The 27,248-nt window shown below is 41.4% G+C and overlaps 1 protein-coding gene across 1 annotated transcript in view; it reads right to left on the bottom strand.

Annotated features, from left to right (window-relative positions):
- Window positions 1–27,248, bottom strand: part of LOC134175531 (uncharacterized protein YagA-like) — a 336,167-nt gene that overhangs the window by 185,943 nt on the left and 122,976 nt on the right. The window lies entirely within an intron of this gene.

The raw sequence follows: 27,248 nt of genomic DNA, 5'->3' as shown, positions 1-27,248 counted from the left end.
AGCAGCATAATTAGGCTTTTAGTTACACAAACACCAATACATACATACAAAGGGAAACTTGGTTTGGGAGCCCTCTGTGCTCCCTAAAACACCTCAAGATGACACTAAATACATCTATTTCTACCTGTCAGGAGCACCCAGGGAATTTGCTTGATTTCCAGCTATATTCCTTCACAAAAGAAATTGCAACCTTAATCTTGAATCAGCTATATTTTGCATGTAGTCCTGGAAAGGGGAAGCACATGATTTTACAAGTTCAGTAAAATAATGGGCCAAGAAATATATATTTTTATTCACAAATTCATAGTGAAATTCACAGCTTTGCACTTATTCTGCAGAAGCCCTATGGCAACTTGCATTTCATTCCTTTCCAGGTCAACTATAATGTGTTCCACCTGACAATTTTACTTCTTTGCCCATTCTCACAGCGGGGAAGAAACAGGTGCCCTTTGGATCTGTATAACTGAAGCCAAACAATTCCCATTTTCCAATCAATGTCACTCAAGACTTAGCAATGCACACTATTGCCCAGATTATTCATGAGTGTGAAACGTGTTACAATTAAACAAGCCAAGTGGTTAAAGCCTCTCTGGTATGGAGGATGGCTGCTGCAGTACAAATATAGGGAGACCTGGCAGATTGACTACATCACACTCTCTCTCCTGCTCTGAAAGACTGGTACAAGAGATGGAGCCCAACATCACGGACCGAATGAACTCAACAGCTTTATAGGGATTAGTCCGTGCACTAAGGAATGATCTCTCTCTCTCTTTCTCTGTGGATGTATATATATATGTTTAAATATGAGATAAGAGTGATGGTATATTGAAAATGTGGTATCTGAACGTGACATGAATGGTATGGAATAAGGGGTGGATATTGTCCTGGGTTCAGCAGTAGCAGTCATTTTTCTCCTTCTTAGTATCTGGTGCAGTGTTGTGGTTTTGACTTCTGGCCTGGGAACAGCACTGATAACACCAATGTTTTTTAGTAGTTGCTAAGTCATGTTTACTCTGACCAAGGACTTCCTGAGTCTCATGCTCTGCCAGGGAGGAGGGGAAGCTGGGGAGAAGCAGAGACAGGACACCTGACCCAAACTAACCAAACAGGTATGCCATAACACAGCATGTCATGCCCAGGACATGGAACTGGGGGCAGTTACCCGGAAGGGCTAGATCACTGCCAGGGTCAGGCTGGGTATTGGTCAGCAGATGGTGAGGGGTTGTATTCTCTTACCTTGTTATTTCCCTTATCATTATTACTATTGGTGGTAGCAGTAGTGGTTTGTGTTATACCTTAGTTACTGGACTGTTCTTATCTCAACCCATGGGAGTTACATTCTTTTGAGTCTCCTCCCCATCCCTCCGGGAGTGGAGTGGGGAGGAAGGTGGGGAAGTGAGCGAGCGAGACTGTGTGGCTGACTGAGTTTAAACCACAAAAATATCTTAGTTTAAATACAGTCTGTGCTTCTTCACATGACTCTTCACATATTATTTCAACTAATTGAGACTAGACTATACATGTGTTTCTGGAATACCTAAATGCATTCTGTCAGCTAGGGTTACGTATCTTGTATGCTCAACTGTTAATTAAAGCCAGAAGCAAGACTGTTGTTTGTTCATTTTCTTTACACATTAGAAATAAGAAGTAACCAAGCAGGTTTTTTTCAAGAAATGTTTCCTGAATAGAGACAGATAAGATAAAGCAAAAAAGTATTTGCTATAAATAACAGGTCAAAGTAGACAACACTAACAACAGTTTACCTATTCTTTTTTTTCCTACATGTCTCAGCAAGAAATATTTATGATAAGCATGTCCATTTTATTCATATTAACATGGAAGACAGCTTATAAATATCAGGATTTTAACTGTACCAGGTAGACAAGCACTGTAAGTTTTGTTGGTAGTAACCACAAAGGTTTGGTGTTTTCACTACTAAAGATTATGCTTTAATATACCTAGAATGCAATCAGCCACTCTTTTTTTTAATTAACTCTAAAGATTCAGATAGACTATCAACAGCAAGGTGGATCAAGATTTCCTTTTGATTCCTTCTTCATGCTCTTTATGAGTACATCCAATTCACTTTAGCTGTGATCTAAATTCTATCAGAGTTCTTTTTAACATAGGGATTTTGCTTTCTGAATGTGCTATGTCTCAAAAGAGTGAGAATTGGATATTAGCACTTTAAATGGGTAAGTCAGACACTTACAGAGGAGCTGGATGATGCAGCTCCTGAGAAAGTCAAGCTTTTTTGAAAGCAGCTTCTAAGTCTTTTGGGTGACACATTTTATTCTTTGCTAAACAAATTTAACTGCCCATTCTAAATTTGGACTGTTTCTTGAAAAATCCCATTTTCTCTGCAAACAAATATGACATCTCAACATCTGTTATGCTATTAGATCACCTAGTCCTGCACCAACTTGTTTAAAACAACAGACTCTTAGTTTATGCGGTTGTCCTTTGTTGAAATGCTGCCTTTAATAGTGCACATACTGAGTCTCTTCTGGCTACAGTTTAGTTCTCAAAGCCATTCTTGGACCTTCATATTAACAATTTGCTTCAATCAATAATTCTGGTCGCCTCTTGAAAGAGAGTTTAGCTGGGAATATATGCCCTATCTTCTGGATGCTGTCAGGAGTCAGAGTGCTTTCCTTGGAAATGCAAGTCTTTGCTAAATGTGGCTGGTTTTTCCAAATAGCCATTCCCAATTTATATGCTTTAAAAAATTGGATGTTCTCTTTCTGATGTCTCTTTCTCAGAATGAAATTCTAATCATTTTTACAAATAACAAATGTTATCATTATGATTCCTCTCACAAGCACTCCAATTCCCCTCTCATGCATGCAGACTCTTGGATGAACATTCTGATACTTGTTTCTATTGCACTTAGTCCACTGCCAGCAGATGTTTTGGGGTGAGGGAAAGAGGTTGAGCTCTTTCTGGAAATCTGTACATTTTTCGTATCGCTTTTCTAGAAACTTACAAATAAAAATTAGGAAAGGTATTTGACACGTCCATGCAACCAGGACCTACAATGGCCATTTTCTTACTGTTTTGCCAAATGGATTCAAATCCATTTGGATTTTGCCAAATCCATTTGGCAAAATTCCAGTTAGAGTCTAACCTACAGAGCGAGAAGCCTAAATGTCCTCCACACAAGCTAGATATAAATATTCAGCATTTTAAATTTCTAGTATTAAAAAAAAGCCACATAAATATTCAAAAATGTTGAGATGAATGTTCACAATAGATCAATACCAAAGGCAGAAACATCAGCTGCCTGTCTGCCTCTATTATGAGGAATAATAAATGACTGCAAACAAGAGAAGGCAAAGATTATAATCATATATGAAGAATAATTTTTATAATATCAAACTGAGAGTGAAGGGAAGATTCTCACTGGGGACCTTGTTGGCTGCTGCTACTACATCTTACTATTTCTTCAGATTTTTTGTGGGTTTTTTTTTTTCAGAAGAGAAAATCCCAGGAAAGAAAATAACATCAGATTGCAAGGCTGGTAAGAATTAGTTTTTTTTTATACAGATTTAACTTAGAATCATAGAATAGTTTGGGTTGGAAAGGACCAAAGATCATGTAGTTCCAAATATGTTGCCCAAGGCTCTGTCCAACCTGGCCTTAAACACTGCCAGGGATGGAGCATTCACAACTTCACTGGGCAACCCATTCCAGTTCCTCACAACCCTTACAGTAAAGAACTTCTTCCTTATATCCAATCTAAACTTCCCCTGTTTATGTTTGTCATGGTTTAAACCTAGTCAGACATCTTGTTCACTCACTCCCCTCCTTCTTTTCCTCCCCCTACTCCCGGAGGGACAGAGAGGAGAATCGAAAAGAATGCAACTCCCATGGGTTGAGATAAGAACAGTTTAGTAACTAAGGTATAACACAAATCACTGCTGCTACCACCAATAATAATAATGATAAAGGAAATAACAAGGGAAGAGAATACAACACCTCACCACCAGCAGACCAATAACTCCCCCACCCCCCCCCCCCACCCCAGTCCGACCAAGCACCAACTGATACCTCCTCCAACCCTGCAGTCCCAGCCCTCCTGGGTAACTCCCAGTTACATCCTGGGCATGATGTGCTGTGGTGTGGAATACCTCTTTGGTCAGTTTGGGTCAGGTGTCCTGTCTCTGCTTCCTTCTGGCTTTCCCTCCTCCCTGGCAGAGCATGAGGCTCACAAAGTCCTTGGCCAAACCAAAACATCATTGTTATCAGCTCTGTTCCCAGGCCGAAAGTCAAAACACAGCACTGCACCAGCTACCAGAAGGAAATTCTTTCCTGTTAGGGTGGTGAGGCACTGGAATGGGTTGCCCAGGGAGGTTGTGAATGATCCAACCCTGGCAGTATTCAAGGCCAGGTTGGACGAGGCCTTGGGTGACATGATTTGGTGTCCCTGCCCATGGCAGGGGGGTTGGAACTAGATGATCTTAAGGTCCTTTCCAACCCTAACAATTCTATGATTCTATGATTCTACCAAGAAGGAGAAAAATGACTGCTACTGCTGAACCCAGGACAATATTTTAATCCATTACCCCTTGTCCGATCAGTACAGTACCTAATGAATAGTCCTTCTCCAGCATCCCTATAGCCCCTCTCCAGATACTGGAAGGCTGCCATGAGGTCTTCACGCAGCCTTCTCTTCTCCAGGCTGAACAGCCCCAACTTCCTCAGCCTGTCTTCATACAGGAGGTGCTGCAGTCCCCTGATCATCCTTGTGGCCCTTCTCTGGACTTGTTCCAACAGTTCCATGTCCTTTTTATGCTGAGGACACCAGAACTGCACACAATACTCCAGGTGAGGTCTCAAGAGAGCAGAGTTTAGAGGGGCAGGATCACCTCCTTCGACCTGCTGGTCACGCTCCTTTTGATGCAGCCCAGGATACGGTTGCCTTTCTGGGCTGCGAGCACACACTGCCGGCTCATGTTCAGTTTCTCGTCAACTTAATAACCCTCAGTTGCTATTCTGCTCTTGCTTTGGCCTTATATTCAGGTTATGATTTGCGTAAGTAAAATTTAACAAGTAAATCTTCAAGAATTCATTCTCTTTATACGCTCATTTACACCTGCTTCTGAGTCAAGACAGAATTTTATAGCCTGGTCAAGCTTTTTCTTTACTTCCACATTTCCTGAATGACAGCAGTATCTCTCTGGTGATTTTTGAATATCCCATTAAAAAAGAAAATATAAATAAATAAAAAAATATCAGAACAGCAGTCATTGAACATATGCCTATCTGGTTACACAAGCATCTGCTCTAAGCTTAAGTAGTTGCACTAGTATGGATTGCTTACTAGAAGGGCTCCCTCACCCCTTTTTGTGTGAAAGTGGATATTGTGAGGAACACAGCTCATCTTAGGTCTTACAGAGGACAAGGTTAACCCTGAACAAAGGGTCATCTTTTTCCCCTCATTTGCACATTCGTATGATGTAAACTTACCTTTCTCGGCACATGTCAGTACTCCCACAGCAGTCTGCTGCCCAGGTACTGTGAAGTGCAGCTACAGCTTAGGCTGCAGAATCACGTATTCCTGCTGTGCACAAACATATTCAACAAATGGGATCCCATGCCAGAAGTCTGCCATGAATTGCATTTGGCAGAGCCTCCTGGCAAACTATCCTGTCTTTGGTGTCTTTGCAAAGTAAGCCATCAAGACCTGACATAACAACAGTGGTAAGGAAGTCCATTTTTGTAATAATTTTTTGTTCTCATGTCCTGGGTTCAGCAGTAGCAGTCAATTTTTCTCCTTCTTGGTAGCTGGTGCAGCATGGTGTTTTGACTTTCAGCCTGGGAACAGTGCTGATAATACCCATGTTTTCAGTTGTTGCTAGGTAATGTTTACCGTGACCAAGGACTTTGTGAGGCTCATGCTCTGCCAGGGAGGAGGGGAAGCCGGGAGGAAGCAGAGACAGGACACCTGACCCAAGCTAGCCAAGGAGGTATTCCATACCACAGCACATCATGCCCGGCGGGGGGGGAGTAACTGGGAGTTACCTAGAAGGACATGGGGTCTTCTGGGTTGGACTCGTTTTTCTGCGGGTGGTATTGTATTCTCTTCCCTTGTTATTTTCTCTTATCATTGTTGTCGGTGGTGGTAGCAGTGGTGATTTGTGTTGTACTTTGTCTGTTGGACTGTTCTTGTCTCAGCCCATGGGAGTTGCATTCTTTCTATTATCCTTCCCATCGCTCCAGGAATGGGGAAGGGGAGAGCCCCCAGGGCGGGGGAGCGGGCCCCTATTGCTTCCAGCCTGGCACCACTCACTGGGAGTGAGTGAACGAGCTGTCTGGCTAGGTTTAAACCACAACAGTTCTTTTTGGCGCCCAACGTGGGGCACAGAAGGGCTGAGATAACTACAGATCTGTCCGGATTAATAGTCACTTGTCACAATGCTGATTTATTGGCTCTCAAAGTAGTTTCTCTTGATCTCACAGTTTCAGTATATTGTACCTTACTTCGAGCCGGTATTTGCTGTATTAGTGTTTGTGGAGACAGTGTTCTCACGGGAGAATGCATAATTGGTACATAAACTCTGAATAATCCTGAAAGATACAGCAAGGCCGTGAGAGGCCCAAAGAAGCTTAAGCAAGCAAGATAAGAGGCTGGAATTCACTGAGTTAATGAGAACTGTGGACTGTTGGCAAGCTTTCGAGGTCGAGTTCTCACACCTGTGTTTAACCAACTATATGTTAGTCACTAAGGGTCTTCAAGACATGTATCCAATCATAATATGCCAAATCACTGTAAGTGCATGTAAGAAATAGTATATAAGGAGTTAAGGCTTTGTAATAAATTTGTCAATCGCTTGTTCACATTGATCGTCTCTGCGTTGTCCGTGACTCCTGCGTCAACAAGTGTTTTTCAAGTGTGGGGGTTGGGCTAAGGTTTTTGTCTCATTGTACTTTATGGTAATGACTTGTAATACAATAGAATCATTGATCATGAAACTGACCTGGCTTATGTTCCCAGTGTAGTCACCACCTCTATACTTTGGGAGGTATATAATAAAAGTGCTTAGCAATTACATATCTTTTTTCTCCTTCTTGGGTGGTCAACCTGTGAAGGAGACAGTCTTTTACTCTCCCAGTCAATAAAGAACTGTGGTGGTTTAAGCCTAGTCAGACAGCTCGTTTACTCACTCCCAGTGAGTGGTGCCGGGCTGGAAGCAATTGAGGCCCACGTCCCCCGCCCTGGGGGGCTGTCCCCTTCCCCGTTCCCGGAGAGATGGGGAGGAGAATAGAAAGAATGCAACTACCACGGGTTGAGACAAGAACAGTCCAGCAAACAATGTACAACACAAATCACCACTGCTACCACCAACGACAAAAATGATAAGAGAAAATAACAAGGGAAGAGAATACGATACCACCCACAAAAAAACGAGTCTGACACAGAAGACCCCGTGTCCTTCTGGGTAACTCCCAGTTACTCCCCCCGGGCATGATGTGCTGTGGTATGACCCAGGGCTAGCTTGGGTCAGGTGTCCTGTCTCTGCTTCCTCCCGGCTTCCCCTCCTCCCTGGCAGAGCATAAGCCTCACAAAGTCCTTGGTCAGGGTAAACATTACTGAGCAACAACTGAAAACATCGGTATCACCAGCACTGTTCCCAGGCTGAAAGTCAAAACACAGCACTGCACCAGCTGCCAAGGAGAAAAATTTACTGCTACTGCTAAACCCAGGTCACCTAATTTGAGAAATCAAGAAAAAAAGACTGAATGCTTTTCAGTTGGAAACTTTGTTTTTCACCTCACTATTTAAACAGTCTAGTGTTTAATCAGTTCTCACAATTATACATTATTCTCCTGAGAGGGCAAAGAATTGTTGTCTGTCTCACTCCCTTTTCCTCCTCTTTTTGCTAGTAATACAACTGGAGAGGAAATACACAGAAAACAAATACAAAACAGACGATAAATAAAGGATAAAGATGTCATTAAAGAAGGAAATGGTGATTTATTAATTGCGCTGACAAAAACAGTAAATGCAGAGATTGACTAGAACTCCATCCAGTTTCGGAAAGCTTAATTCAAGTCATTACATGTATGGAATATTGTTAAACTTATTAATGTCTATAATATAATATAATATTATATAATATAATAACACCCATGGCAGGGGGGTTGGAACTAGATGATCTTAAGGTCCTTTCCAACCCTAACTATTCTATGATTCTATGATAATATACTATTCCTCTCATAAAGGATAAATGCCTTGTCAATTTTCACATGAAAAGGCAATTCAAAAAGAATAATAGAATCATAGAATAGTTAGGGTTGGAAAGGACCTTAAGATCATCTAGTTCCAACCCCTCTGCCATCGGCAGGGACACCTCACACTAAACCGTATCACCCAAGGCCTCGTCCAACCTGGTCTTGGACACTGCCAGGGTTGGAGCATTCACAACCTCCCTGGGCAACCTATTCCAGTGCCTCACCACCTTAACAGGAAAGAATTTCCTCCTTATATCCAATCTAAACTTCCCCTGTTTAAGTTTTAACCCATTACCCCTTGTCCTGTCACTACAGTCCCTAATGAAGAGTCCCTCCCCAGCATCCCTATAGGCCCGCTTCAGATACTGGAAGGCTGCTATGAGGTCTCCACGCAGCCTTCTCTTTTCCAGGCTGAACAGCCCCAACTTCCTCAGCCTGTCTTCATACGGGAGGTGCTGCAGTCCCCTGATCATCCTTGAGGCCCTTCTCTGGACTTGTTCCAACAGTTCCATGTCCTTTTTATGCTGAGGACACCAGAACTGCACACAATACTCCAGGTGAGGTCTCACAAGAGCAGAGTAGAGGGACAAGATCACCTCCTTCGACCTGCTGGTCATGCTAATACATTTTCTGATAGTTTTAATGAAGAATGCAAACAGTGAAGAAGAGATTGAATGGTCTGTATTGCAAAATGGGATCCCTAAAAAAGCCCTTTTGTGTCTTTAATCCTCAGTTAATCCATGCAGCACAGTTTGACATATACATGAAATATTTCAGAATGACATTCAGAGCATCAGACATTTAATGAAACACCTTTTCTTTACTGAGAATTCAAAGGTGAAACCACAGCAGTTATTTATCTATAGAAGTATCACTCTACATATTTTTCACTACAGTCAGGTTCTAGTATAATTATCTCATACATGTCAGCATTTAGAACTTGAAATTTAAAATGGTGAAATAACTGAATCTTTAAAAAATTTAGTCTATAAAACACATTATCTGTAAAGAAAATAAAATTAAAAACAAGATAAAACAATTTGTTTTGCTTGTTTCAATTAGTAAGAATTGAAAAGACTGGCAAACATAATTGGGATTACTAAATCCTAGCATTTAGATGTCAAGTTCCAAAATAAGTTAGAAATTATAATTGTTTAAAACATGACTCATAAAATGTGCAACAGCACACTTGCTTTTGCTCTGGTTAGATTTATTAAAGTTACATGCATCCTTCATCAGGATACTACATAAGAGATGTAACTTCATTTGAGTTATTTATAGCTCTATGCAGATTAAAAATAAAATGTTTATATTTGACTTGAACACCATCATTCTTTTCTTCTATGCAAACTATCACACTGCTATAGTAGAAGACCTTAGATGGTAACCTATGTACTCAGAACAGAAGTCACATGAGAGTCCTATTTACATGATTGATGTCACATGAAGGTGCAATAGAGATTTCAGTTTGTATGGAACTGAATGCAGAAGCAAGCTCTTCATAGTGAATACTTTTGCTTTTTGTACAACAGGAGATATTCCAGGCTTTTAAACATATCCACTACAAAATGTGCTACATTAGACCATGCTATAGTTGCAAAAGTGAGTACAGTGGTGGAAATTTTCTCTCTAGGATGATTATTGCTACTGATGATTCTTGTTCTTCATACAGGAATCATAACTCACATGTAGGCTCAGTTTCACAGTGCCAGCGCTGCCCACTCACATCATTCATGGCTTTTTCTGTGACAGAGGAAGAACAAGTTGCCTGTGAGTCCTGTTCTTCATGGTAATTTCATTAAAGCAAAGCCCATCTAAGTGTTTCTCATTCTTTTAACAATTTACTGAGTGATATAAGCATAACTGAAGAGGAACAAATGAGTAAAGTGAAGAATTACTAGCTGCAAGTAAGCAAAGATGCCTTTTTTTTTAACTGGTGTTAGTATTAATATTAATTAATATTGCTTAATTAATATCTGGTTAATATTAAACCCGAAACCTGAGCATGGGATTCACAAAGGTTAGGACACTGTACATGTATGATTATTGTAGGAGGTGGGGGATCTGCACAATCTTGCTTTTCTCCAGGTTTTAAATGGACCCATATGGACTTGTTCCAACAGTTCCATGTCCTTTTTATGTTGAGGACACCAGAACTGCACACAATACTCCAGGTGAGGTCTCACAAGAGCAGAGTAGAGGGGCAGGATCAAAAATCTTGCTTTTCTCCAGGTTTCAAATGCAAATGTCCGTACAGGAATGAAACAACTTCTCCTGCTGAAGATTTGAAGGCATGGACCTCCATATGAGATAATCACTTCCCCCTTTTTGTCAAAAGCTCCAAAGAAAGAAAGATACTAGTCTTTATACCAATGGTTCAGCAACTTAATTGTTCATTCACAAGTAGAGAAAGCTGACTTTTCTCCCACATTTGCTAAGATGGCAGAAACTGAGCCAAAATCTCCTACTTGTCAGAACAAGGCATTAAGCTCTAGGTTAGTGGGGTGTCCTGTTCTGGACCACCCTCAGTTGCTCTTCTTAAAGCTCATCTATTTATTGTAAATTTCCACTGGGACAAGGAATGGATCATGAGTCATACACACAACGGGCTAGCTATTAGGTTGCAAAATTCTTGGCACTTGTAAGATTATCATTCAGAATATAATAATGCTCCCAAAGAAGGCAAACAAAAGGCGCAGGCTTTATCACCGCATTTTCATCGAGGGTATCCTGTTGGTTTTAATGATCTTTATAACCTTTCAGCATTAAACAAAACATCACCATAAGACCAAATGATATATAATGTCCTCATGCTTAAAAGGTAGATTTGGGGAAGCTAAAAGAAAGAGATTCTGCATTTCATTCTCTTCACTTGGCAGTGCAACAGAAATCTAAATAACAGCAGATATCTATAATAAATGACCAGGGAAGTAGGAATAATTGGTATTGATTGCGGAATGCAAAGCAAATCACATTCTAATGCACTCAATCATTTTTAGCTGTAGTGACTGTAATTTGTAGATACTACTCTTCTTCTAGTATATTTCATTTTCTGTATTTTATTTTTTTCTGTTAAATGTGTTCTAGTTACCATTTCCATTACAAAAGTCTATGTGTTTGTAGCCATACAAAATTACCAGTGATACAGTTCTTAGGGAGAAAAATAATTAAATAGTATTTTTCCACACAAATCAGACACAAGGTTTTGCAAAGGAGGTAACTTCTCTGTTGCCATTTGGGTTTGGTATCTTTTATAATCTTCCTCCAAGTTCTAACATCATTTAACATCAACAATTACCATTTCTGCCTGTCAGCACTTAGTGCTACGCACAGGGTTCCCTCTGACATCCTCCCAGAGCAAACCTCCTTCTACGATCATCTTGAAATCACGGCTTCATGCCAGTGTTCCCTAGCAGAGAATTTCTCCTGGTCATTCCCATGTCATGTCATAATGATGTCCTCATCAGAGCATGCCTGATGTGGATGAAAATACATGTGTAATAATGTATATTTGCATTCTAGAAATAAAATTGAAATCCAATAAACAAAATAAATAAGGTTTTGACAGCAGGACAAGATTTCTGGTCTAGGTTTGCTAATCTAAGTTGCTCAATTTATTTGAAATTATGTTTTGGAAAGAAACTTGTTTTTATAAACCCAGGGTTATTAGAATACGGATTAATGGCATTTAAGAATATTTCCTAAAGTGGCAGCTACTGGAACAGCAGAAATTCCCACAGTGTTATGTGTTTTCTGGCCCCATTGCCATAGAACAGCTTCCTTCTGATGAAATGTCATCACCTTTCCACATTTATACTCCACATCAGTTTGTCATTGTTAACTTTCTGATAAGCTGAAACTAGCCCTTAAGAACAAGAAGTTACAATGCATCGTAGTTTGAAAGCTTTTAGTCTTGCCTATGAAAGATTAAATGATCGTAAGGATAATTTGATTACCAATATAAGAAAAAACAAATCTTTAGGCAAAAATATCTACTCTGTATTTACAAACCATTGTCTAAAAAGAAACAGAAAAGATTAAAAATAAAACTTTCCAAAATTTTACTTTACTATCCTCAGCTCCTAGTCACTGTTTTGTCTGAAGCTACCTCTGTCAAAAAAATCCCTTTCTGTCAGATCTTGCTCTCTACCCTGAGATGATTTATGATACTATTTAAACTTGACATCCGAATGGTAGTGGCAGTGGAAATTATAATGTGTTGACTTTATTCTGTTACTTTCATTGCTATTGATTCAGTTATTTTTTTCTGATGTGTTAGCATAAAGATGTTCTATTTCAATATGTGACAACTCTGTACCTATAGGAATTTACTTCATGGATTTTTCTTTTGATAAAAGCTAACATTTTCAGAAGCTATATCCTTTAACAAAACAAAAAGCTTCCTAACCAGTTTTACAGGGAAATACAATTCAGATCAGCTCAATCTTTCATGAGCTGGTGTATGGCCACTTTTTCTACAGAACTTTCTGCAGTTTTTACTGGTTTTGATTCATACATTACTACACATGCATTTTCATCCACATAGAAGCTTTTTCCAAATAGATAAACTGCTTATGAAGCTGAAAAGCCATGTACCTTGTAATATAAAGTATTTTATTCTGATCCTCACAAGCTTCATTTCTTCCTTTCACAATCTTCAGAAATGTGGGATTTATAGAGAGGTAAGAAGGGAAAATGTAATAGCTATCCAGTGGGCCTCAGGCAGGTTAACCGAGGGTATAGAATTTTGCAAAGCAATGAAGGCCACTTCACATGGACACTAAGAATTATTGCACTATGGATGCTCTGCCCTCGACTTCTGTGGGGTTGAGGTGAGTGCCTGGGGGCATCATGATACAAGCCCTCTCATCCTGCTGAAGGTTACCACCAAGTAAGCAGTGCCCCGCTCCTGACCCTGCCCAAGGTGCGGGCTTACACCAGTGTCCTCCACAGTGCCTGTGGGACCTCAGCAGAGATTGGAGCTCCTTTTCCCCAGAATAGGCCATCTCTGGCTCCATGAGCAGCCGCCATTAGCACTCATTTCCTACAGACATTCAGGAAACAAACGATTGTGCCCCTGCTCATAACAGTGTGGTGGTATTCAAAATAAATCATAAATAACCTCTAGTGTTATGAATCATTATGTGATATGAAGGAGTTTAAGGTGGTAAAAGAATATGTACAGATCTGTCGACAAAATTCATCCATAGGTTAAGCAGGCAGGAGAATACAGTGGATATAAATTATATATTTTTTTTAGGGAAAAGTGCATCATGCCACATTCAACAGATCAAGAGAGGCAACACTACTGCAGCTCCATGTCCCCAGGTCCGAACAGTAGTGAGGCTGAAGATGCATTCCCAGCAGGCACATTGTCCTGGTTTCGGCTGGGATACAGTTAATCTTCTTCCTAGTAGCTGGTGCAGTGCTATATTTTGGCTTTAGTCTGAGAACAATGATGATAACACACCAGTATTTTGTTTTTGCTGAGTAGCACTTACCCTGATCAAGAACTTTTCCATCTCTCATGATCTTTCAGTGAGGAGGGGCATGGGAAGGCAGGAGAGAGAAGAGACAGGACACCTGACCTGAAGGAAAACCAAAGGGGTTTTCCATACCATGGCACGTTATACCCAGTATATAAACTGGGGGAAGTTACCTGGAAGAGACCTGTTTGGTCTCTTGGGTCTGCTTGGCCTGACCTGCTTAGGTCAGGTTGGGTATTGGTCAGCAAGTGGTGAAGCAATTGTATTGTGCATCACTGCTGGTTTGGGGCTTTTTCCCCTTTTAGTTTAATATCCCTCCTTTTATTTCCCTTTTCATTATTATTAATAGTAGTATTAGTATTTATTAGTATTAGTGTTAGTGTTAGTAATATATTGTACCTTATTTTAATTTTTAAGCTGTTCTTACCTCAAGCCACAGGTTTTTCTTTTGTTTCCCAGTTCTCCTCCCCATCCCACTGGGGCAGGGAGAGCGAGCCCTAAATGCGCATGCACAGGTGAATAGAAATGGCCAGGAAACAGTTGGAAAGGAATTTAATAAGAGGATAGAACAGACTGCACTGATCAGGCACAGGGCAGAGTCAGACAAGAAACAGTATTAACTTTTTAAAATGTCTGAAGTGTAATACCAAGAATTTCACCTACACAATTCTGCAATTATTAGCAGTTCCAGTGATGGGTACAGTAAGTCATAAATTCAATGTGTCTTTCTTTAAATAATTGGCCATACATGACTGACTTATTGATTGAGGCCAATGCTATGATTAACATAGCTGCCTACAAACCAAGAATGGTAATCTCTTTAATATAGCACATCGTTTGCAAAAAAATACCCACTCCTATCAGCTGAACTGGAGCACAGCTCTAATAGTTCAGATTAGCTTTCCTGAAGGGAGAAAAACAAGTTCAGTAGGGGCAGATAGAAATTTCAGAGAAAATAATCAGGTTCTGCCAGCTCCCTATCAACAGCACTGTGCTCTGTGACTAATTTCATTGATCAATGAACTACTCATGTGGTAATGTTCTTTATGTAATGGAACAAAACTGGCTCCATGCAAATTCAAACTCAACATGGCTAAGGTGTATAATCTGGCCCATTTATTCTATAGCTACAACCCACTGGCTTTCTAAATTATCATGGATATATCAACAGCTGTTCTCTCCACCCAGCTATTCCACATCGAGTTGGAATGCACACTAATCCTTCCATGATGAGAACCAGCCCCTCACAGAATACAAATAAGAAGATTAAATCTTATTGGAAAAACTGTATATGTAAAAAGATACTTAGCAATCAAAATATCTTGTGTCTTGGAGAAAATAATACGTAGATGATTCATATGAAAAATCACCCTTGTGAAGAGGGGAAAAAAAAGTTCTGTTTCTGTGCTTAGTATTTAAAAACCTTTGCCAAATTTGTGAAGACAGAATCATCCATCCCCCAGGGTAGAAAGGTATTAGCATACACACACACAAAAAAAGGCACTAATAACTGAAACTCATACTTTCCTACTGATCCTTAGCTGTCAGTGGACTTCGCAGATAGTCCAGGACAGGAGGACATTGCAAGTGCAATGAAGAATCCTGCACTGCACAACACTTCACAGCAAAAACAGAGCTCTCACAAAAATAGCTTTACAGTATCTATAGGTGTGAAATAAAAGGAAATGTGGCACCTCTGGTACTCAGTAGAAACACTGCTCACGTCCAGGTTCAGAAAAGTATCCAAGAATAATTTATTTATGAAAGGACAGGGTTCTCCCAATTTCAGTTTTTGATTTGTGTTCTATTCAGTTACAAAAAGGTGTCAAAAAGCACCTAAAGCCTGCCAGCAACCACTATTAACTACATTGCTTGTTTTTGACAAGACTTCTCCATGACTTCTCCCAAGTCCATTTTTCTCTATGAAATTACTTGAGCTGGGTCCTCTTTGACTGTTCCACTTCCTTCCACTCTAAGTCCCAAAGGTGCCTGTATAAAATGTCATAATCGGCAACAGTACTCACCTTTGCACTAACTGTAGCTTTAAAGCCACAGATATTTAGAAATTAAAATTTAGAAATATGCAGCATTTGACAATAATTGGTAAGTACTGGGGTATTTGTAGCAGAATGCATAAATAAGCCTCAGTAACTTAGGACTGTAACAATCAGTCTTGAAGAGGCTTTGTTACACAACTCAATTTAGATGGTACCACCATCTATCCCATACTTCTTCAGATGGAACTATTTCCATAGGACAAAGGCCAGCATGAACAGAGACTGTTTCCCTGAATCCATCTTCTGGACTCAACCCATTGCAGTTTTTCACACTCCAAGCTGTGACAGTTGGGATGCAGGCACAATGGTTGGAGAGAGCAAAAGGAAAGAAAGGGAGGTCCTGAAACAGCCTAAGTTGCTGCAGCTTTTCAGGTCTGGGTTCATGAGGAGTGACAAACAAAACCAGGCAGACAGACACCAAAACCAGAGGTTTGTTAGTGACTTTGTCAGGCTAAAAGGGGTCTTGTTCTGGAAAGAAACATCAATCCCATGTTAAATGCCCTGGCACCCTGCAATTTGCAGAAAGATTTATGTATCAATAAACAGCTTGTACGATAGGAAATACTGAATGGGCCAAATATACTGATCTGACTACCCTCCCCATCACCACTGCATTTGTGGCTGTCTATCAGTCACGGACTTTAGACATATTGGACATGTAGGGCCTTTAAGCACATGAACAAAAGCTGTATGGTGTTTTAAGGATGTTGACAGCGCCTAAAAAATTACCTTACAGAACTAACATGATCATTACATAAACAAAGGACTTCTGTACCTCTCAGTTGTGCGATCAGATTTCTAAACATTGCTTAAAGATGCAGCTAAATGTCTGTCAGGATTTAGAAAAGTGCCTAGCTCAAGTCATGTGTCTGATTTCTTTGGCTTTCTATGGAAATTCATTCGGGAATCAACTGTAAATGCCTGCTTTACTACAGCTGCTTCAGATACACCATGTTTTGGGTGCAATACAATTCTAATACATTTCTTTGTAAATACTACCTGCTGTGGTTTTTACTTTCACCCTCATTAAGATACAAGTTCAAATCTTCATGAACAAATTGGAAAGGGGCTCTTCAAGACCTTGGCATATAATGCTCATTCATTCTGTATATTCAGCTCCTGACACTATTTTCAGTTCAACTTCTGTGTGTTTTCCTTTGACGCAATTACATGTCATCGTTGCCTAGCATTCATATTCTGCTAGTGGTTAAGTACAACAAACAAAATCAGAGGGTCTAGGTACTGTATTCATCATTTCAAGCAGCCCATTCCCACTGAGATACCACCTTAAGACAAAGAGCATGTAAGTGGAAATCGGAGAGAAATTACTTCTTGAGAGTCATATAGAACATCACTGGCGAAGCCCAACTTCTAGCTTTTGGGTCTTCAGAAACTCTTCCCTGACCTGTTCATCAAATTAATTGGTCTTCTCTTCATGTTATAAGGAAAAGGATCATTCGTAATACACAGAATCAGACCTAACCCTTAATCCTTCATTTCAGAAACGTTGAATTAGTCTATCCCCAACATGACTGGCTGACAGTAAAAGAGGGAACTCACAAGATACATAAGAGGATGTCTGAGTGGACCTCAAAGAAAAGGTGTGGTAGCAATAGCTATTTTAAGAACAACCTATAGCCAAGGTTGAACTGATTCCCCCTGAGGTAACGCCAGAACTGAAAACAGCGCAGATATACCCAAGCTCACCACATGGAAATGCCCACAGACAAAAGTGAATAGCAGGACTACTCAGCTTACAAATATTGCAGTATAAACATAATGATAGTGGCTTGGATTTGAGCTGTTAAGTCCACATGGTGCTACATTATCTGGACTTCACTGTATGGGTCAGCTCCATATCCAGGCTTTCTACAGCAAGATAACTTTGACTGCAATGTAGCTATTGTGATTTCTTTGAATTTTAAGATAGTGCTAGTTTTGCATTTGCAAACAAATTATACTTAAAGAGAACCAGCTGTCAAAGAAAGATTGTTTAGCTTTTGAAGTAGTACACTGTTATAACATAGACTTACTGTAGCAACTGTATTTTTCAGTTTTGCATATAATTAAAAACCTGTTATATTCTTAGTTGTATATTTGTTATAGTACTAGAAAAAACATGCTTTCCAATTAAAGTGGGTCAAATTGTAACCAATTTCTGATTAAAAATGTTTTTTTTTTGATAAAAACTTTTGTAGTCTGCCATGGCTTCCAAAATCTTATTATCCATGAGTCACAAGTTGTGTCTGTGGGCTCTAAAGAAAAAAAATGCAAACTAGGTAGTCATTAACTCACCATAATCTCCTATAATTCATACTGAGTCAAGGAACAGAAAAAGCATCTCATAATTTATTACTCACAAAAAGTTCTATGTGTATATAAAATGCATCTGATAACTGTAGTCAATTATAGTTAATATTTTTCTATATATGCTGTCAGTTGTAACAGCCTCATACTAACTTACATGCTCCCACAGTAAACACCAGGAACACAGCTAATCCAATTTTGTACTCTTTACAAGTACATGAGAGCTGTGATTTAAGCAATTTTCAGCTTGTTCCTGAAGCCAAATGTGGCTCCTGTTCTTCATGGCAGAATCTTTAGCTGATAATTGGGGATAATGAAAATATAGATCCTTGCTACTCAATGCATGTGTGCACTATAGTTGAGAGGCAGGGGGAAAGCACTATCCATCTCATCTGCCCTTGTGTCACTGAAAATGGACAGACATTTGGTCATGCAAGCTTTTCCAGAATAGCCAATTCTGTAAACTGCCAGAATAGTGTTACTTATGGCTACTGGAAGCTAAAGCTGTTTTTGACTAATATAGGGTCATAAGTGCTCAGCTACAGGCACAACAAAACTGGCACAAGAGTGGGAGTACAAAGAGCTACATTAGAAAACCAGTGGGCACTAGCTCAATCTGTTACCTAGTATAAAAAGATAGACATGCAGATGGGGTCCAAATGACCACTGCTTTCTCTCCATAATTGCTAATAAAAGAATGAGTGTCCCATACTCAGTGGTAAGAAGGACAAAGAGCAGTGGGTTACTAACAATTTGCGGCTGCACCCAAATGACACAGTGCAAGATAAAATGAATCCCTCAAGATAAGCAAATTCATAAGGAAACTATTTCTGAGCATAAGCCATCTGTGGCTGTAACTGTTCTGCAAATAGCAGTTTTTATGAAACTTGTCTGAAACCACTCAGTAGATTAGGAAGGCTATTTGGCCTTAGGTTTTAACAGAGGTGTTTTAGCTGAATCACTGGTCTGCCATTTTACTGACTCCATCCAGCACTTCAGTCCTCAGCGTATTCATAGGTGATGAATACCAAATGCACAGAGCAAGGCTGGCAAAAACAACAGCAGGATGAAAACTCACAAACAGCAAACCTAATTGGAAAAGTAGGGACTTCTTACAAACTGTACTCTACTCCTAGGAAAGGCAAGAACTTCAAAAGTCCTAAGATACCCACTGTTAACAGCTGAGCATTGCTGATGCTCGCAGAACTGCCCTTCTGTGGTCAGCAGTACCAAACCAAGCTCATGCTTGGTACTGCTCACTGCCTGCTCTGAATTTTCACCTTAGAGTGAAATGAGTTAAAACTTCCTTTTTGCACACAGTGGAAAATCCAACATTGCAAAACACAGTCTTGTGATGATGAAGAATGAAAGAAATTATCTTCAGGTTTCACTCTAAAATGAACATCCAAAAAAGACTGGGAGAAAAGAGATTCATTACAGAGCTCTGAACATTTCTTTTGACTTCTTATATTATTTTTCCATTATTTGAAAGTATGCCTCTCTTATGCATATTAAGCACATAAATACTGCAAGCTTTTTAAGACAGTTAAAATGCTTTAAATAGTCTATGCTTTGCTGTTTAAAGAACTAGAATCTTTGAGACAGCTGCTGGCCTAACAGTGATTGAAACAGCTTCTTTTCTAAATCAAAGCATCTTTGTGTCAGTATTGAAATAATTTTCACAAGCAGGAAACACCTTAGTATTAGAAAACAATTATTAAAAAAGTCTTTAAGGGACAGATATTGCAACAAATCACAAAATGATGTGTACATAAGTTCTCTGAAGATCTGAGCCTGCATTCTTAGGTAACAAATAGCTCAACAAATAGCTGTTTGTCTTAGTAGTCCAAGTGTTTCTTTCCATCTTCTGCTTACAAAAGAAAAGCAAAGAAAAATATTTGGCTGTCAAAACTTTTCCTTCTGTATGGCTAGCTGCCAAATTAGCAGTTACATGATTCTATCACTGTTCTGAGCTGGCCTAGTAACATGGATTAATGGGAATTCAGTTGCTCCTCCCCTATTTACTGATATGTTGAATTGACCTGGTTTATGTTATAAACTAATGATAGGCATGAGGGTTTATTAAGGAGGGACTCTGAAGATATACTGTGTTTCTGTACTTTAGGGAAAGAGGAGCTGCCATAATAACACGTCATTTGATAGACTAAGGTCAGAGAAAAGGAGAAGCCATGCATGGTTTATACAACTCTTTTTATCGATCTTCAGATTAGTGCCCTTTAATTTCATATATTACTGGGTTTCACTAAAATATGGCAAAGTAAAACAAAAAAAAAGTAAAAAAAAATTGAAGTCTTACATCACTTTCAGTGTCTCAGTCAAGTGCTCTCTAATTCTTCTGTGCTCTAGGCTGAATAATACCAGTAATCTATTTTCAGTTTCTCATTGTAATATAATGATATTTTCTCCTACGGAGACCTGTAATTCCTCTATTGTTCATCTAGGCTATTATCCACAGGAGACTTCTTTTTAACCTGAGAAATAGGAACTATTTTTGAGATAACTAACATTCAGTATTTGTGATTAGATATAAACCAGATCAATGCAGAGATCGTTAATGGTTACAAAGACACATTTTGAATCATAATAAAAGTTCACTAGAAAAACATGGAAAAAATAATGAATTCCTTATTTGTTTCTTGGAATTTTTGTTTGCCTTATTTCGGTAATAAGAAAAAGTCACAGAAACCTGGAGATATGTGGATGAAATAAACTGCACACGTGTTTGTGTTTTGGCTCTGCTTTCATCACAGCCTGTCTTGGTGATTTTGACCAAGTGAAAATAGGATGCACTTGCATATAAATCCTCCAGATTTTCTAATCGAGATCCAATAGTACTACTTCCTTATGGCAGTTCTGTGAGTTTGGTTATTCAATATTTGCAGACAATTGCAACACTGAGCCATGTTTGCCTTGTTTGGCTAACAGATATGTCATGAGTAACACTGGGCAGCCAAAAAAAAGCAAGTCATCTGCACAGGGTGCAAACACTTCTTTTCCCACGCACACTCTGAGAAGAAAATGACAGATGCAAGACTGTCCAAGTTTGAAGCCTTACTGAGCTGAGAAGAAATCCCTTTAGAAAATGTTGTGTCCTTCTTGACTAGAAAACTGATATATCCAAGCCAGCCAGAACAGGGTTGGAGGCAAGCAGCTGTTTTTAGAGGTTTTTACTGTCCTGAGAACAAGAGAAATGAACAATACCTGTGACAAAGGAACAAACTCCTTCATAGGAAGAGATGTGGAATAGCTTAAAACACACCACATGAATGAGATGTGGAGCTCATGGCTGCAATACCGTACTCTTTGATGCGTCTCATCAAAGATGATGTCTGAGTCGTAACTGGGAACTGTCATGAGTAACTGATGTGCCTGGCTCTGGCAAAGTACTAATTCTGTCTCCCACTAACGACAGCCTCTACCTGCCTGCTCCTGAATGTCTTTCGCTCCTCTTTAAAGCAACTAGACACATCCTGAGTATTATTTTCTTCTAACAGCACTGGTACAGATTGAGAAAGTGGGGTGAACTGCTCATGACATCCAAACCTCTATTTCTTTTGCCAGTAAAGTCAGGCACAGCAATGGATACTTCCCCTGGATATAAATGTTGATGAAGGATACCTTGTAGCATGAGTTACAGAAATACTCTTATGGACAAAGGAACCACATTCCTTGTGGAGCAGAGGGGCAATGATACCTTTATTCATCATGTGCCTTGTGAGAGCAGAGTGAACAGCATGTTCCAGATTGACAGATTGTCCAGATACAAGATAAGTGCTTCTGTTAACATAAGGCAGCAGAAAAACAGGTGTGTCATGTGTTCATCAAATTATCACAGGGTTTTTTGATGACCAAATCACAGATGTTGAATGGGAAATTACAGTTTACACTTTTTAAAAGTGTTACATAAAACACTACAGCTTTTTTGTTGGGGTTTGGTTTTGGTTAGGCTGTTGGGGTTTTTTTTTTAGGAAAAGGTTTCAAGTAATTGTCCTGGGTTCCGCAGTAGCAGTCATGTTTTTCCTTTGTGTTAACTGGTACAGTGCTGTGTTTTGACTTCCAGTTTGAGAACAGTGTTGGTGAAGCCGATGTTCTCGGTTGTTGCTAAGTGATGTTTACCCTGACCAAGGACTCTGTGAGGCTCATGCTCTGCCAGGGAGGAGGGGAGGCTGTGAGGAAGCAGAGACGGGGCGCCTGACCCGGGCTAGCCGGGGAGGTATTCCATACCACAGCACGTCATGCCCAGGGTGAGGGGTAACTGGGAGTGACCCGGAAGGACAGGGGTTTCCGGGTGGAGCTCGTTTCTCTTGGCCGGTGGTATCGTATTCTCTTCCCTTGTTATTTTCCCTTATCATTGTTGTAGCTGATAGTAGCGGTGGTGATTTGTTGCTGGACTGTTTTTGTCTCAACCCGTAGGAGTTGCACTCTCTCGATCCTCCTCCCCGTTCCTCCGGGAGCGGGGAAGGGGAGAGCCCCGGTGCGGGGAAGCAGGGGGGGGAGACGGACACGGACCTCGATTGTTGTCAGCTCGGCACCACTCACTGGGAGTGAGTGAACAAGCTACCTGACTGGGTTTAAACCACGACAGTTCTTTTTGGCGCCCAACGTGGGGCACGAAGGGTTGAGATAAGAACAGATCTGACTGGATTGATAGTCACTCGTCACAATGCTGATTTATTGGCTCTCAAGGTTGTTCCTCTTGATCTCACAGTTTCAGTATATGATATCTTACGTCCATCCGGTACTTGCTGTATTAGTGTTTTTCAAGTATGGGGCTTGGGCTAAGGTTTTTATCCCATTGTACTTTATGGTAATGACTTGTAATACAATAGAATCATTGATCATGAAATTGATCTGGCTTATGTTCCCAGTGTGGTCACCACCTTTATACTTTGGGAGGTATATGATGGAGGTGCTTAGCAATTACACATCTTTTTTCTCCTTCTCAGGTGCTCAACCTGGGAAGGAGACATCCTTTTACCCTCCTAGTCGTCCCCCCAGACCATTTACATTTGAGAGTTTTGAATTTTTTGAATGGCCTTTTAATGCTGTTGAGACTTGTTTGCTGATGGTGATGGGAATCACCATGCTAACACGCATACAGAGTGTGTTTTACCCACTACTGATTTCAAGAGTTAAGCAGATTCAGGTTTGGGTCTTGTCTGGGGTCAAACGACGATGTAGGAGGACCGAGAGATTTTCCCTGAGGCTGGACAGCCATGAGTGGCAGGGTGTGTGGGACAGTATGGGCAAGTATCTAGGTCAGTGGGCCCCTCCAGTACTTTGGAATTTCACTACTGAACAACTGCAAAATCCAGAAGAATTAGTAAAACACTTAAATGAGGTGTGTGGTCATTCTGGCCATACCAGAGATGGACAAATCATGGCAACGTGCTGGGGCTTGGCCTATGCTTACAGGGCCTTGTTCAACACTATCCAGCACCTTCAAAAGGAAAAGAATGTCGGCGGATCTGAGGGCAAAGCAACAGTCGCTACTCAAACTTTGGCTGCAATGAACAGCACAGCTGTCCCAGTGGCAAGTACAGCAGCTGCTCAAACTTCAACTGCAACAGACAGCGCGGTTACCCCAGCTCCAAGCACAGTAGCTACACCACCCCCAGTAACAAGTACAGTTGCTACTCAAACCACAGTGATAATCACTGCAGCCAAACCAGAGGACCAATTCGTACCAATATCAGTTGCCCCTGTACGCAAGAGAACAAGCAAAAAGGAGGCAAAAAGGGTGAAGCGAGATGAAGAACCAATGAATTCACCACCCGGTCCAGAATCTGATCAGGAGTCATCATCACATGACGAAGAAGAAGAAGAAGAGGCAACTTCTCGACCTCGGACCTCAACCGAGCTGCGGAATATGCGAAAAGATTTTACCCGTCAACCAGGGGAGCACATCATCACCTGGTTACTCCGATGCTGGGACAATGGGGCCCTGAGCAGCAACAAGCCTTTGAGCAAATTAAACGCGAGATAGTTCATGCAGTAGCCCTTGGACCAGTCCGGACCGGACCAGATGTAAAAAATGTACTGTACACTGCAGCTGGGGAGAACGGTCCTACCTGGAGCCTCTGGCAGAAAGCTCCAGGGGAGACTCGAGGTCGACCCCTCGGCTTTTGGAGTCGGGGATATAAAGGATCTGAGGCCAGCTATACCCCAACTGAGAAAGAAATACTGGCAGCCTATGAAGGGGTTCGAGCTGCTTCGGAAGTGATTGGCACTGAAGCACAGCTCCTTCTGGCACCCCGGCTGCCCGTGCTGGGCTGGATGTTCAAAGGCAGGGTCTCCTCTACACATCATGCAACCGATGCTACATGGAGTAAATGGGCTGCACTAATTACACAACGAACTCGAATAGGAAATCCCAGTCGTCCAGGCATTCTAGAAGTCATCATGGACTGGCCAGAGGGCAAAGATTTCGGAATGTCACCAGAGGAGGAGGTGATGCGCGCTGAAGAGGCCCCACCATATAATAAACTGTCAGAAAGTGAAAAGCAGTATGCCTTGTTTACTGATGGCTCTTGCCGTATTGTGGGAAAACATCGGAGATGGAAGGCAGCTGTATGGAGTCCTGGACGACAAGTTGCAGAAACTGCTGACGGAGAGGGTGAATCGAGTCAGTTTGCCGAGGTGAAAGCCATCCAGCTGGCCCTGGACATTGCTGAACGAGAAAAGTGGCCAGTACTTTATCTCTATACTGACTCATGGATGGTGGCAAATGCCCTGTGGGGGTGGTTGAAGCAGTGGAAGCAGAGCAACTGGCAACGCAGAGGTAAACCCATCTGGGCTGCTGCACTGTGGAAAGATATTGCTGCCAGGGTGCAGAACCTGGTGGTGAAGGTACGTCATGTAGATGCCCATGTACCCAAGAGTCGGGCCACTGAGGAACACCAGAACAACCAACAAGTGGATAAAGCGGCTAAGATTGAAGTGGCTCAGATGGACTTAGATTGGCAACGTAAAGGTGAATTATTTTTGGCCCGGTGGGCCCATGACACTTCAGGCCATCAGGGCAGAGATGCAACATATAGATGGGCCCGTGACCGAGGGGTGGACTTAACAATGGACACTATTGCCCAGGTTATTCATGAGTGTGAAACATGTGCTGCAATTAAACAAGCCAAGCGGTTAAAGCCTCTTTGGTATGGAGGACGATGGTTGAAGTATAAATATGGGGAAGCCTGGCAGATTGACTATATCACACTGCCACCAACCCGCCAAGGCAAGCGCCATGTGCTTACCATGGTGGAAGCAACCACCGGGTGGCTGGAAACATACGCCGTGCCCCATGCCACTGCCCGGAACACCATCCTGGGCCTTGAGAAACAAATTTTGTGGCGACACGGCACCCCAGAGAGAATTGAGTCAGACAATGGGACTCATTTCCGGAATAACCTTATAGATACTTGGGCCAAAGAGCATGGCATTGAGTGGGTATATCACATCCCCTACCATGCACCAGCCTCTGGGAAAATCAAACGGTACAATGGGCTGTTAAAAACTACCCTGAGAGCAATGGGTGGGGGAACTTTCAAGCATTGGGATACACACTTACCAAAGGCCACCTGGTTGGTCAACACCAGAGGATCTGCCAACAGGGCTGGCCCAGCCCAGTCAGAACTGTTACATATTGTAGAGGGGGACAAAGTTCCCGTGGTGCATATGAAGAATTTGCTGGGAAAGACAGTCTGGGTAATTCCTGCTTCAGGTAAAGGCAAACCCACTCGTGGGATTGCTTTTGCTCAGGGACCTGGATATACTTGGTGGGTAATGCGGGAAGATGGGGAAGTCCGATGTATACCTCAAGGGGATTTGATTTTAGGGGAAAACAGCCAGTGAACTCAATTGTATGCTGTTGCCTGCTGTGTAATGCTTTTATAGCCCATCAACTAGATGTCTCCAGGTCACCAGCGACTGGCCCTGACTTCCCTCCAGCCATCATCCCAACAGAGAATGAACTTTGAACATCATGGACCGAATGGACTCGGCAGCATTATAGGGATTGGTCCATGCACTAAGAAAATGATTTTTCCTCTTGGTCTGTATGTATATGGATGTATATATGTGGGAGAGCGATGGTGTATTGAAAAATGTGGGATCTGAGCACGACGTGAATGGTATGGAATAAGGGGTGGATAATGTCCTGGGTTCCGCAGTAGCAGTCATGTTTTTCCTTTGTGTTAACTGGTACAGTGCTGTGTTTTGACTTCCAGTTTGAGAACAGTGTTGGTGAAGCCGATGTTCTCGGTTGTTGCTAAGTGATGTTTACCCTGACCAAGGACTCTGTGAGGCTCATGCTCTGCCAGGGAGGAGGGGAGGCTGTGAGGAAGCAGAGACGGGGCGCCTGACCCGGGCTAGCCGGGGAGGTATTCCATACCACAGCACGTCATGCCCGGGGTGAGGGGTAACTGGGAGTGACCCGGAAGGACAGGGGTTTTCCGGGTGGAGCTCGTTTCTCTTGGCCGGTGGTATCGTATTCTCTTCCCTTGTTATTTTCCCTTATCATTGTTGTAGCTGATAGTAGCGGTGGTGATTTGTTGCTGGACTGTTTTTGTCTCAACCCGTAGGAGTTGCACTCTCTCGATCCTCCTCCCCGTTCCTCCGGGAGCGGGGAAGGGGAGAGCCCCGGTGCGGGGAAGCAGGGGGGGAGACGGACACGGACCTCGATTGTTGTCAGCTCGGCACCACTCACTGGGAGTGAGTGAACAAGCTACCTGACTGGGTTTAAACCACGACAGTAATCTACGACATCTTTAAACCAGGACCAAAGCAGAGATTGATTTATTCATGGATCAATAAAAATTAGATGCTCTTATAAATTGTATATGTGTGAATATATATGCATATTTAAAACCAGGCATGTGTATATATACATGGAGTAAATTACATATGACAATAATTATAAAATTAATACATATTTTGGGGTGTAACACAGTGAATGTGAAGCTAACTGAGGCATCACAGAGAAATACAACAAAATCAGGTCATTGCCTGATTTAGTATTTGGCAATCACTAGTGCTCAGTATACCTGCACAAATAAAACCTTTCCTATAGCTATAACTGGCCCTAAAATGTACTCTATGCCTATGACGGTTTTCCCCAAACTTGCTGCTCCTCAGGCAACAAACCAAA

Source organism: Pezoporus occidentalis, unplaced genomic scaffold (assembly GCF_034315485.1).
Source record: "Pezoporus occidentalis ecotype Australia unplaced genomic scaffold, CSIRO_AGI_Poc_V1 ctg69, whole genome shotgun sequence".
NCBI lineage: Eukaryota > Metazoa > Chordata > Aves > Psittaciformes > Psittacidae > Pezoporus > Pezoporus occidentalis.
The sequence above is the reverse complement of the archived record's forward strand: the minus strand, read 5'-3'. Positions and strand labels throughout refer to the sequence as shown.